At 36.9% G+C, this 12,232-nt stretch overlaps 1 long non-coding RNA gene across 1 annotated transcript in view; it reads left to right on the top strand.

Moving 5' to 3' along the window:
* The first annotated feature begins 243 nt into the window (after positions 1 to 243).
* LOC141544715 (uncharacterized) overlaps positions 244 to 12,232 on the top strand; it is a 327,704-nt gene continuing 315,715 nt past the window's right edge. The window contains exons 1-2 of the long non-coding RNA XR_012482766.1: positions 244 to 347; positions 2,023 to 2,120. This is a non-coding gene — a long non-coding RNA (uncharacterized LOC141544715). The remainder of the gene's footprint in view (positions 348 to 2,022; positions 2,121 to 12,232) is intronic.

Here is a 12,232-nt window from a genome sequence, read left to right as displayed (position 1 = left end):
CTGATCACTGACCATTTGCCCTTTGGACAGAATTCCTCATAAAACTCTCTTCTTGCTCTGCTGGAAAATTGTAGATGAGTCTCTTCTTGTCATTTCCTACCTTTAATCCTGCCTTGGGGAGTCTCTGGGCTGACCAGAAGTATCGCCTGTACATTGTTGCTTCTTTTATGACTATTGTTGCTTGGAAACTTCCAAGTATGAAACTCATTAAGCTTGGAGCTCATTGGACTTATTGCTAGTAGTGCTCATCATATTTCCTATCACAGAGGGAAGCCTGCTGAGCAAATCAAAATCCCTGCATGAACAAAGAAAACTATTCAATCAGTGGATCCTTCTTAATTCTTTGGGTAATTGATTTCAGCTATTAGTAGTTAGCTATTAAAAATGTCTTTATCCAACAAGAAAAGAAAATTTCCTTTTTTGCTTTCTTCTCCCTCCTTCCCTCCCTTCCCTTCCTCCCTCCCTCCCTTCCCTTCCTCCCTTCCTCCCTTCCTCCCTTCCCTTCTTCCCTTCCTCCCTTCCCTCCCTCCCTTCCCTCCCCTCCCTCCCTCCCTCCTTTCCTTCCTTCCTTCCTTCCTTCCTTCCTTCCTTCCTTCCTTCCTTCCTTCCTTCCTTCCTTCCTTCCTTCCTTCCTTCCTTCCTTCCTTCCTTCCTTCCTTCCTTCCTTCCTTCCTTCCTTCCTTCCTTCCTTCCTTCCTTCCTTCCTTCCTTCCTTCCTTCCTTCCTTCCTTCCTTCCTTCCTTCCTTCCTTCCTTCCTAAAATGGATTCCATTTAGATTTTTTGTGGCATGGATACTAGAGTGATTTGCTATTTTCTTCTTTAGGTCATTTTTATGATGAACAAACTGAGACAAATAGGTTAAGTGACTTGCCTAGGGCCACACAGCTACTAAGTATCTGAGGTCATATATACACACATATATATACATAAGGACACACATATATACTATACATACATACACCTATATGTGTTTTCAGGTATCTGCATATAGCTACATATCTGCTTTTTGAACAGGTATGAAGTTAGGTAGCACAGGGATAAAATGCTTGACCTAAAGTCTAGAAGACCAGAATTCAAATCTCTCCTCAGACACTTACTAGCTGTGTATGACCTTGGAAGTCATTTTATTTTTGTCTGTTTCAGATTTCCCATCTGTAAAATAGGGATAATATTAGCAGCTATCTTCCTGAGTTTTTATGAGGCTTAAATGAGATCATATTTGTAAAGCACTTAACATAATGTTTAGCACATAGTAGGTGCTTCATATGATTTCTTTTTCCCTTTTTTTTTTTTTTTATTCCAGTGTCATGACTTTTCCCCATTATACAAAGAATGCTTCTACATTTAAGTTGTCATCATCAAAAATGGGTTGGCTTTCTAAAATTAGATATCTGAAAAGAGCCTAGCTGTGTTCTGTTATAAACACTTAATGTCTGTTAATTAACTTTGAAAAGAGAAAAAAAAAAACATTAAACATGGAATGGAAATAATACAATTAAAGGAGGCACTTAGGTTTTATGTAAGCTATCTCTGGGGGAGAAGACTGGGGTATATTCAGGCTGACATGGTAATTATATCCCAAAGTAAAATCCAAAAAGTAAAATTCTCTGATTTAATTGTGTAAAATAGTCTTGTTTTCTTCGAAGAGCTGAGGTCCTCCAACCAGGCTCTGGGGAAAGTCGTCAGAAAGTCTGTGGACTTGGATGGGAAAAGAATTACATCTTTATTTTTCCTAACCTCTAACTGAAACTTAGCATTTCCTTCAATTATGAATTAAAGAACAACATTTTTTGAGAAGGGGCTTCATCAGACTGCCAAAGGGCATTCATGAACCAAAGAAGGTAAAGAAATCCTTCTTCAGAATGAGTACATCTAGAAGGTTTAGGAATGATTCTGCAGGTCCTGAAGTTTCCTTAAAAGTAGCTCTACTGTCATCTAAGGTTCTACATGGGCCCCAAGCGCTTTCCATTGCCTTAATTATTTTATTACATCTTATTTAGTAATCTATCGCTTTATTTTAGGCTGCCTTGTCACAGATCTAGAACTTCAAGAAATTTCCAAAGCTCATCAAGTCCACCATCCTGATTGAAGAGAGGAAAATTTGCTTACAGTCACAAAGGTAGTATCAGAATTAGAATTTGAACTTGGGTCCTCTGACTTCAGATTTTTTTTTTACTTTTTAATTAATTTCTTTCTTTAAGGTCACATTAATATAGATTTGGAATTATAATTGGTTTCAGGGGCTAGCTGGTCTATCCTTATTGGATAAATGAGAAAACTGAGCCTGAAGTGATTTTTTTCCTTTGTTTTCCAAGAACATTATTATTATTATTATTATTATTATTATTATTATTATTATTATTATTATTATTATTATTTGTGATGACCTGAGTCCCTCTCCTGAGCAGTTCCTTCCCCTCCTGTGAAGTAGAAATAGTGCCTAGGTATATACAATCCTAGGAATGGGAATGGATTTTGATAAGGCTCATCTGAGAGCTTAGCAGGAAACAGATTGAGGCAATTTATTTTATTGTTGGAAAGCCAGGATGATTTGGAGAGCTGCATTGAAATAGCTTTTACTGTCATGAGAGACTGCTGATAAGAGAGCTGAGGGCTGCTGAGATGGAGAGAGGGAGAGGGAGTGGGAGAGGGAAAAAGAGAGAGAGAGAGAAAGGGAAAAGGAGAGGGAGAGGGAAAGGGATCTAAGTAGGATTTTACTTCAGCATCAGTAGGAAGGAACAATAGATATTTAGGGCTCTTTATCCTTTTACATGTCAAAGACTAGGTGGGCAATCTTAATAATGTCCTTCAATTAAAAAAAAAATAAGATTACCAAGGAAACCATTTATATTGAAATATCATGTGTTGAATTTAATACAAAATATGAAGCAGAAATCTGAGATATAGGAATCAGTCTAGTGGCAATTACTACTGTAATTTCTTTTTCTTTTTGAGGCAATCAGTGTTGTGATTCACACAATTCGTAAGTGTCATATGTCGAGGTCAAATTTGAACTAAGATTTTCCTGATTTCAGGGATGATATTCTATCTACTATCCACCTTGTGTCCCCTACTATGATTTAAATATAATGATGAGTGCTTTAAGAATTGAAAATATCTGTGATTTCTATATCTGACAAAATCACAGACATGGCTAATACTACTATTGTAGTTAATTGCACATATTTATAAATAAAATAAATGCTAAATTTAAGATAGAGTATTTTGAAAATACAGACATAATTCCTCCCCTCTTCCCCATCCTAGTTCATAGGGACTTCTTGAAGTCTATCTATAGACCTATTGATAGATCAATCAATCAAAAACATTTGTAATGTATCTTCTTTGTGTCAGGAAGAATTCTTCCCTAGAGGTCACAGGCTAGTATCAGGAATATATTGCTCATTCCATCATTGGGGTCCTCAGTCTTTTCACTGGATGGGTACTGAGAATTAGGAATTTTTGGGACAGTACTGAATCTTACGGAGGGAGCTCACTGGAAAGGAACTTTCTAATGCTTTTCTTTTCTTACTTTCTTTAATAAACTTATTTTTTTCTGTCAAGTTTTATCAGCCTCAGTGCCCTCAGGGGAGTAGAACCTTTATGGAGACACAAGTCAAATTCTGACATTACCAGAGATTGACCTTGGATACTGGCAGAAGAAGAAAGATTATTGAAAGAAAGAAACTTCCAAGATTGAACCTGGCTTGTTACTGCTCAGGGCTGATATCCTGAGCCATCGGTTTTATCCCATTAAAATACCACATAGGGTAAGGGATAGGGGGAAGGGAAGAGAAAAAAGCATTTATTAAATACACACTATGGGGCAGACACAGTGCTAAGATCTTTACAATTATCTCATTTGACCACATAGCAGGTGGTGCTTTAAGACTGATAGCCTTGATTAGCCCAGAAGAGAAGCCTTCTAGACTCAGCTCAGGGAGCCCTGAATTTACAGATCCCCTGCAGCAGGGTTTGTGAAAGGTCAATCATATTTCTATGGCTCATATCAGATAAACATGAATGAATAAAGTTCAAATAAATGAATAAGGAACAAAGGACTCAGAAGGAGAAGACAGAAGGAGAAGACAGAAAAGAGGCCAGATTTTTCTTAGTTACAATGAAACATGATGTGAATTGATTAAAGATGAGACTCATCTCCCCAAAATAATGAGTGTAGTCTTATACCACAAAGGCTTAAAACTGCACCAAGACACTATTTATATATTCATAGATATGGGACACTATAGATCTGTACCTATCTATATGTATACATACATTTGTATATGTGTGTATATGAGTGTATATGCATGTGTAAGTGTGTATTCAGTCTTTTTTAGTCATGTCTGACTGGATTTTCTTGGCAAAGATGCTGGAATGGTTTGCTATTTTCTTTTCCAGTTCATTTTACAGATGAGGAAACTGAGGCAAATAGGGTGAAATGACTTATCCAAGATCACACAGCTAGAAAGTGTCTGAGACCAGCTTTGAACTCAGAAAGATGAGCCTTTCTAATGCCAGTCTCAACACTCTGTGCTCTCTGGCATCACCTAGGTGCCCTTCTACATTTATGTATACACACACATAAATATAGACATTATTCATACATGCATATAAAATATGTACATGCAAACACATATATGTCCATATATATGTTTATGTGTATATAAATATATATGTGTATGTATGTATGTATATAGATATAGATATATGTAATTTCTATGCCCACTGAGCCACTTCTTTCTTTCTCTTTTCCTACTTTCTTTCTCTGCCCCCAAATGACAATATTTAGTAGGATGGTCCTTCTCTCCCTCAGTGGTGACAGATCCATTGCATTCTTGGATGAATGAGTTCTCACTTAGGGCTAAGATGAATTCTTGGGGTCATTTTTATTGCCTTAAGCTTGTTAGTTTTGAAGTGCTTCCCTCCCTCTGCTCACACCCTATTTCTACAAAAATCCTTGTGAGAATTAGCAGGGGAATAGCAGATAAAAGGCTAGACTCTTGAAGTTAAGAACATGTGGATTCAAATCTTGCTTCAGATACTTATTAACTGGGTGACCAAGAAAAAATCACATTCTTTTTATGCTTCAGTTTCTCCTTATAATGTATGAGTTATACATTTTATAACATCACATAATATGTAATTCTTCTTATATAAAACAGACTTGTCCTAAATGGCCTCGATGATACTGTCCAACTCCAGATCAATGATTCTAAACTAGTATGGTCTGTGCCGGTTTGGAGGCAGAGGGTCAGGATGTAGTCTCAGTGGATGCAAGCAGGGACACCTGGTTTCTGTTTGCTATTCTAGTGACCTTAGTGTGATCCTGCCTCCTCAAAAGCATCATAAATGAATTTATATCCTTTTTTAACAAGACATTTTTGTGGGCTGTCTCTGTTATTTCCTCTGGTTTCTATAGTTATTCAAAGCTTGCATATAAAGAATTGGTGGAGAGAAAAGGGGAAAAAATGCCTTGGAATTATTTCCAGGTGGGTATCACCAAAAGCAAAATAATTTATAGCCTAATAATGTGATTCATCTATTTGAGAAAGACATTTTTCAATTCCATCTAGAAATGGTATAGCAGAAAGAACATGGGAAAGAGTTGGCTTCAAATCCCAGCTCTGCTATTTACTATCTGTGTGACTTTGGACAAATCACCATTCTCTGTCTCAGTTTCCTCATCTGCAAATGAAATGGGTGGGGTTGAATGAGTTGGTCTCAGAGATCCCTATTAGTTTTAAATCTAAATCTGTGTTTCCAAGTATCTGAGGTTGTCAGAATGGAGGGAAGGGAGGAGAGATAAAAAATTGTCAAGATAATCATGATCTTAAGAAGTTTATACAAATGAGAGTAGGAGACTGGATGTGCTTGGAAAAATAAAATAGTATATTCAGTCTAGTAAGTAACAGTATAAGAAAGCATGTGATTAAATATAGAGAGGCTTGAGAGGAAGATGAGAGGGTATTCTGGGAGGCTGAGACACCAATGGGACTCTACTAGTTAGAAACATTAGGGAGAAGAGAAGATTTTTCAAGATGACAATAAAGCGGAAAGATTGCTGGATTTTGAGTCACAGGAGGTAGGTTCAAATTAAGACTATTCCTCATGTGACCCAGGGCAATATACCACACATTCATATATTCAACAAACATTGATTAAAAACCTGCTGTCTCACAAGCCCCGGGCTGGGGACTTATATATAATAAATCAATCAATTCCCAAGGCTTCATATATAAAAAAAGAGTGTCAGAGTCTAAATCTAGGATCCTGTGATTCTTTTTAAGTTTAAAAAATTATTTATTTAAAATAATTTTAAATTCCAAATTCTCTCTCTCCCCCCTTTCCTCCCACATTCATTGAGAAGGTAAGAAATATATTATCAATTATATATGTAAAATAATGTAAAACATATTTCCATATTGATGATATTGCAATTTTTTAAAAAGCAAGAAACATAAAGAAAACAAAAATATGTAATATATAATATGTTATAAAACAATATAATATATTATGTATTTATATTATATATTATATATATACATATATATAAAACATATAAATTATGTTGAATCTGCAATCAGAATTCATCAGTTTTCTCTCTAGAGGTAGAGAGCAATTTTTCAACATGGGACTTTGGGAATTATCTTGGAATATGATCTTAACTGGATCCTAATGGGTAGATATGATTTAGATTGATGCAAATGGAGCAAAGGCAAAACCTAAATAAAACAATCCCTATCCTCAGAAAACTTTTACTTGTCTGATTTCACATAGATAAATAGCAGAAATAGGATTTGTCTTCATGTCTTCTCACGGAAAGGACAAACCTTAATTTATTGTCTTTGTCTCTTAGGTGAATTCATACAAAAGGATTAAATATTCTTTTCCCATTTGAAGCATTGAGATTTGCTGATTTTCAGATACTTTGGTTGTTTGTAAAACCTTTCTAACTGTTCAAAAATATGTGTCAACAAGCTTTTGAGCTCAGTTGGATCAAAATGCTAGGAAATAGGTTACATTTGTTAAGGTTGCATTTGAAAGTTTTGGCAACCATGCTGAGATTTGGCTGCCAAACTTTACTCTGTAATTGTGTTTAAAAGTTTATTATCTATGACCTGTCTCAGTTGCTTAAATTTTGATATTATTGAGGTCAAAGTCGTGGGTTAATCTGCTCTTATGGACCAATCAGATTCCATCAGTTCCAGCCCCAGACTACCCTCTTCACCCTCGTTGGCTATCTCACTTATGCAAGTTGGTCACATAAAGGGCCAGGTGAGAGAGTATTCATGGATCAGTATAAATCCATCATCACAACCTGAAAAACAACCACCAGTCTGCAAGTGCATGTCTTATCATAAATACTTCAGTTATTTTGATCTTGTATAGGCAAAAGAGTATATCAACCCTCCTAGTTAAGCCATTTGAAAAAATATCAATATGTCAAATAAAGGGGATATGAGGTGGGATAGATACCAACCAAACTTTTCCTCTTTTCAATTTAAAAATAATCATAGCTGTCCTCACAGGAGCCAGATTTCAAAATAAGCTTGAAAATGTTAACAGCTCACCAATATCTGAACTATTCCTTCTTGCTCTCAGGAAGAATCAGAATGTGAAATAAATGAGATTGAAGTTGTTTACAACTTGACATAAAATCTCTACTTGGTATGGGTGAGTGAAGGGTCTTAAAAAAAAAAGACTGAGAAAGCTTCCTAAAGCAATCAGTGGATCAAGGGGAGAAGAGAGGAACAGTCTGAATTTAGGAGAAGTCTGAACCACAGACTTCTAAGGAAAGTGCAATTTGGTTCTTTTCATGGGATCATAGACTTCCAATGGAAGGGACCTGTTAAGCACAAGCCGTGAGAAAAATAATTATAAGTGAGGATAAGAATGAAAATAAGTTAATTGCCCGCTGCCAGTCTTAACACAGCTGCCTCCTATTTAGTAGGATGGGGAGGTCAGCCAACACCTCCCACAGTGGAGGCCCATCGGGTAGATGGGGATGGGGTGGAGTTAGCCCCATGCACCCCAGCTTAAAAGGCCACAGATGGTCTTAGCTGAGTAGAGTGAGTGGCTGTCGGCTCTTTGCCCTGCTTGGAGTCTGCTTTGATCTGCCTTATTCCCCAGATTCATTGAGTTACTGCTTTGGCTGTACTCAAATTCTGCTTCTGGGTCTCTATGCCCTTTGGCTCTCAATTCTCTTGACTATTTTGACTGAATCTCTTCTGATCTATTGGCTAAGGATGAAGTCTAGCTCCTGTTCCTTCTCCAATGACCATCAGCCAGTTATTCCTGGACACCATCGTCTAGTACCCTGAGATGCTTCAGCTAGGATTCTGGAAATCTCTTGGCCTCTGCACATTCTGAGCTCTAACTCTGTGGGAGTACAGGATGGATGGAACAGGTTTATTGTCTTCCCAGCTAGTTCCATTTCCCCTGCTCCTGGGGAATCTAACAGAAACTCTGGCTATTTTCCATGAGCAGCTGATGGAACACACCAAATAAGGCACTACAGTTGGACAGCCGCTGATAACATAACCCTCTGGGGTAGGGTCGTATCCTTGGAGGTAGAAAACAAATGCAATGGGGACAGCTGGAGGCCCCGCAATAGGGTCCAGCAGCTCCATTAAATGCTTTACTGGAAGCACTGGGTACTCTGTGTCCAAGTCTTGTGTGTCTGAGACTTTTTTTTTTTTTTGGAAATGAATCTGACACAGGAAATAACCCTTACAACTCTGAACGGCCTTCAAATGAGAAGAGACAATGAATGCATAGCTTCTGTGGTAAAGTTCTGTGGTAAAGTGCCTGGTGAGGAGGGCATGTAACTCTGAATGTGACAGTCCCTCCAGTAATCTCTATTGCTGGATTTTAACTTATTTTTTCCTGACTCTAGGCCATCTAGCTACCTCTGAATTAGAACTATCCAAAAGTGGATGGCTATCCTAGATAAAAGTTCCTCCTCAAAAAAGGTATTCAAACAGGCCTAAAGTGACAGGCCTAAAAAGGCCCGGCTGGGTTGGATTTCTGATTTTTCTGATTTTTAACATTCTGTGATTTAATGACAGAGGGTCCATCTGCAGCCTGTAATACCACTTTGTTTACAGAACTGATAAAACTACAGGGAATAAGTGCTTATATCCAGACTATGGGAATCAATATGATTTCTTAAACCCCCATCCCAGGTGGACCACATTTATTTCCCGATTGAGATCAAGGACCCTTGCAAAAGGTTCCTTCAATCCTATCCATCTCCTACCAGGACACTAGTCTTATGACAAATAGAAATAGGGATTAAAGCTTGGCTACAATCACTAGGTATCATCATTTAATGGCATTGTTAATCATTAATTATGTTCCAGCCCCACAGATCCAGCTAAACTGGATCATGAATAAATAGGATATCTCCTATCTCCTATCTCCTTTGGGAGACATGAAGTATTAACATTATAGAAAATACTCATGGTATCAATATTCTCACATTTATTCTAAAATAATATTTTTTTGGAGGGAGACTCGGGAACTTAGAAAAGTTGCTGACAAAGAAGACTGACATATCACACTTCATTACCTCATATGAGCATCAGAATAAACCAGGAGGGAAGTAGGACTGGGATTATTATTCCCAAATTGCAGATGTGGAAACTGAGGCATTGATTTAAGTGATTTCCCTATGGTCACACAATTAGCAAATGGCAAAGCCAAGATTTGAATTTAGATTTTCTGATTTCAAATCTAGGGCATGGCTTATCCTGTACTCTCAGCTAATGGCTTTTTTTTTTTTTTTTCAGATTCCTTATATAGAAAAAGTGTATTTAATTATTTCCATACTGAACTGAACTTATATGCCATTAATTCTCACTCTCCCTTGATAATTCAGGAATGGTAGAGGAAATTCCTCGTTAAAATCTTGAATTCTTGACTCCAAAGGGCAGATCTAAGATTAATGGATTTTACATACATAAATACCCACACCCACACACAACTTAGGTGCGGGTGCTGGAGTCAAGAAGACCCAAATTCAAATCCAACCTTCAAAACTTATGAGCTCTGTGATTCTTGGCAAGTCATTTAACCTCTGTTTTCCTATGTTTCCTCATCTGTAAAAGAGATACTAGCCCTATTTCCTAGAATTGTGAAGATAAAATGAGATAAAAGTTAGAGAGTTTTATAAACTATAAAATTCTATAGAAATGCTAGCTATTATTATTGTTTAAATATGAAGATATTAATTGATGATTAGATTAAAGATGAAGATATTAATAGAGATGCTCCAAAATGGATCCTAGCTCCATAAATTTAGTTCTGTAAAGGGTCTTGGAGGTCATTTAATTCACTTACTAATTTCTAAAATGAGATAGCCAAGGTTGAACCATAATGAATAGAGTGTTAGATCTAGAGTCAGGAAGACCTGAGTTCAAATATGATCTTAGGCACTTACCAACTGTGTACTTCTTGTTAAGTCATTCACCCAGCTGTCTGGTTCAGTTTCCTCATCTTTAGATGGGGATAATATTACTCTCACACTTGTTGTGAAGATCAAATGAGATAATATTTGAAAATTGTTTTGCCATCCTCAAAGTACTATATAAATAAATACCCTTTGATCCTTGAAGTGTATTTACTAGGTTTGTATCCCAAAAAGATCATAAAGGAGGGAAAGAGACCCATATGGGCAAAAATGTTTGTGGCAACCCTTTTTGTGGTGGATGCCCATGAATTGGAGAATGGCTGAATAACTTATGGTACATGAATGTTAAGGAATTATTGTTCCATAAGAAATTATCAGCAGGATGAAGCATGGAGAGACTTACATGAACTGATACTAAATGAAGTGAGCAAAACCAGGAGATTATTGCACATGGCACAGCAAGATTATACAATGATCAATTCTGATGGATGTGGGTTTTTCGAACAATGCGATGATTCAGGCCAGTTCCAATGGTTTTGTGAAGAAAGCCATCTGCCCCCAGAGGGAGGACTGTGGAGACTAAGTATCACAACATAGTATTTTCACTCTTTTTGTTGTTATTTGCTTGATTTTTTTTTTCTTTTTCACTTTAAAAAAGGAAAACTTTTTTTTTAATTAATTTTTTTATAGTTTTTATTTACCAGATATATATACATGGGTAATTTTACAACATTGACAATTGCCAAACCATTTGTTCTACTTTTTCCCCTCCTTCCCCTCTCTTCTCCCCCTCCCCCGTAGATGGCAGGTTGACCAATACATGTTAAATATGTTAGAATATAAATTAAATACAATATATGTATCCATTTCTAAACAGTTTTGCTGTACAAAAAGAATCAGACTTTGAAATAATGTACAATTAGCCTGTGAAGGAAATAAAAATGCAGGCGGACAAAATTAGAGGGATTGGGAATTCTATGTAGTGGGTTCATAGTCATCTCCCAGAGTTCTTTCGCTGGGTGTAGCTGGTTCAGTTCATTACTGCTCTATTGGAATTGATTTGGTTCATCTCATTGTTGAAGAGGGCCACGTCCATCAGAATTGATCCTCATGCAGTATTGTTGTTGAAGTGTATAATGATCTCCTGGTCCTGCTCTTTCACTCAGCATCAGTTGATGTAAGTCTCTCCAGGCCTTTCTGAAATCATCCTGTTGATCATTTCTTACAGAACAAGAATATTCCATAATATTCATATACCACAATTTATTCAGCCAATCTCCAATTGAAGGGAATCCAATTCAGTTTCCAGTTTCTGGCCACTATAAAGAGGGCTGCCACAAACATTCTTGCACATACAGGTCCCTTTCCCTTCTTTAAGATCTCTTTGGGATACAAACCCAGTAGCAACACTGCTGGGTCAAAGAGTATACACAGTTTGATAACTTTTTGAGCATAGTTCCAAATTGCTCTCCAGAACTGCTGGATGTATTCACAGTTCCACCAACAATGTATCAGTGTCCCTGTTTTCCCACATCCCCTCCAACATTCTGCATTACCTTTCCCTGTCATTCTAGCCAATCTGACAAGTGTGTAGTGGTATCTCAAAGTTGTCTTAATTTTCATTTCTCTGATTAATAATGACTTGGAGCATCTTTTCATATGACTAGAAATAGTTTCCATTTCTTTATCTGAGAATTGTCTGTTCATATCCTTTGACCATTTATCAATTGGAGAATGGCTTGATTTCTTATATATTAGAATCAATTCTCTATATATTTTGGAAATGAGACCTTTATCTGAACCTTTGACTGTAAAAA

The sequence above is a fragment of the Sminthopsis crassicaudata genome, chromosome 5 (assembly GCF_048593235.1).
Source record: "Sminthopsis crassicaudata isolate SCR6 chromosome 5, ASM4859323v1, whole genome shotgun sequence".
NCBI lineage: Eukaryota > Metazoa > Chordata > Mammalia > Dasyuromorphia > Dasyuridae > Sminthopsis > Sminthopsis crassicaudata.
Note: the sequence above shows the minus strand (reverse complement) of the source record. Positions and strands in the feature narration are given on the sequence as shown.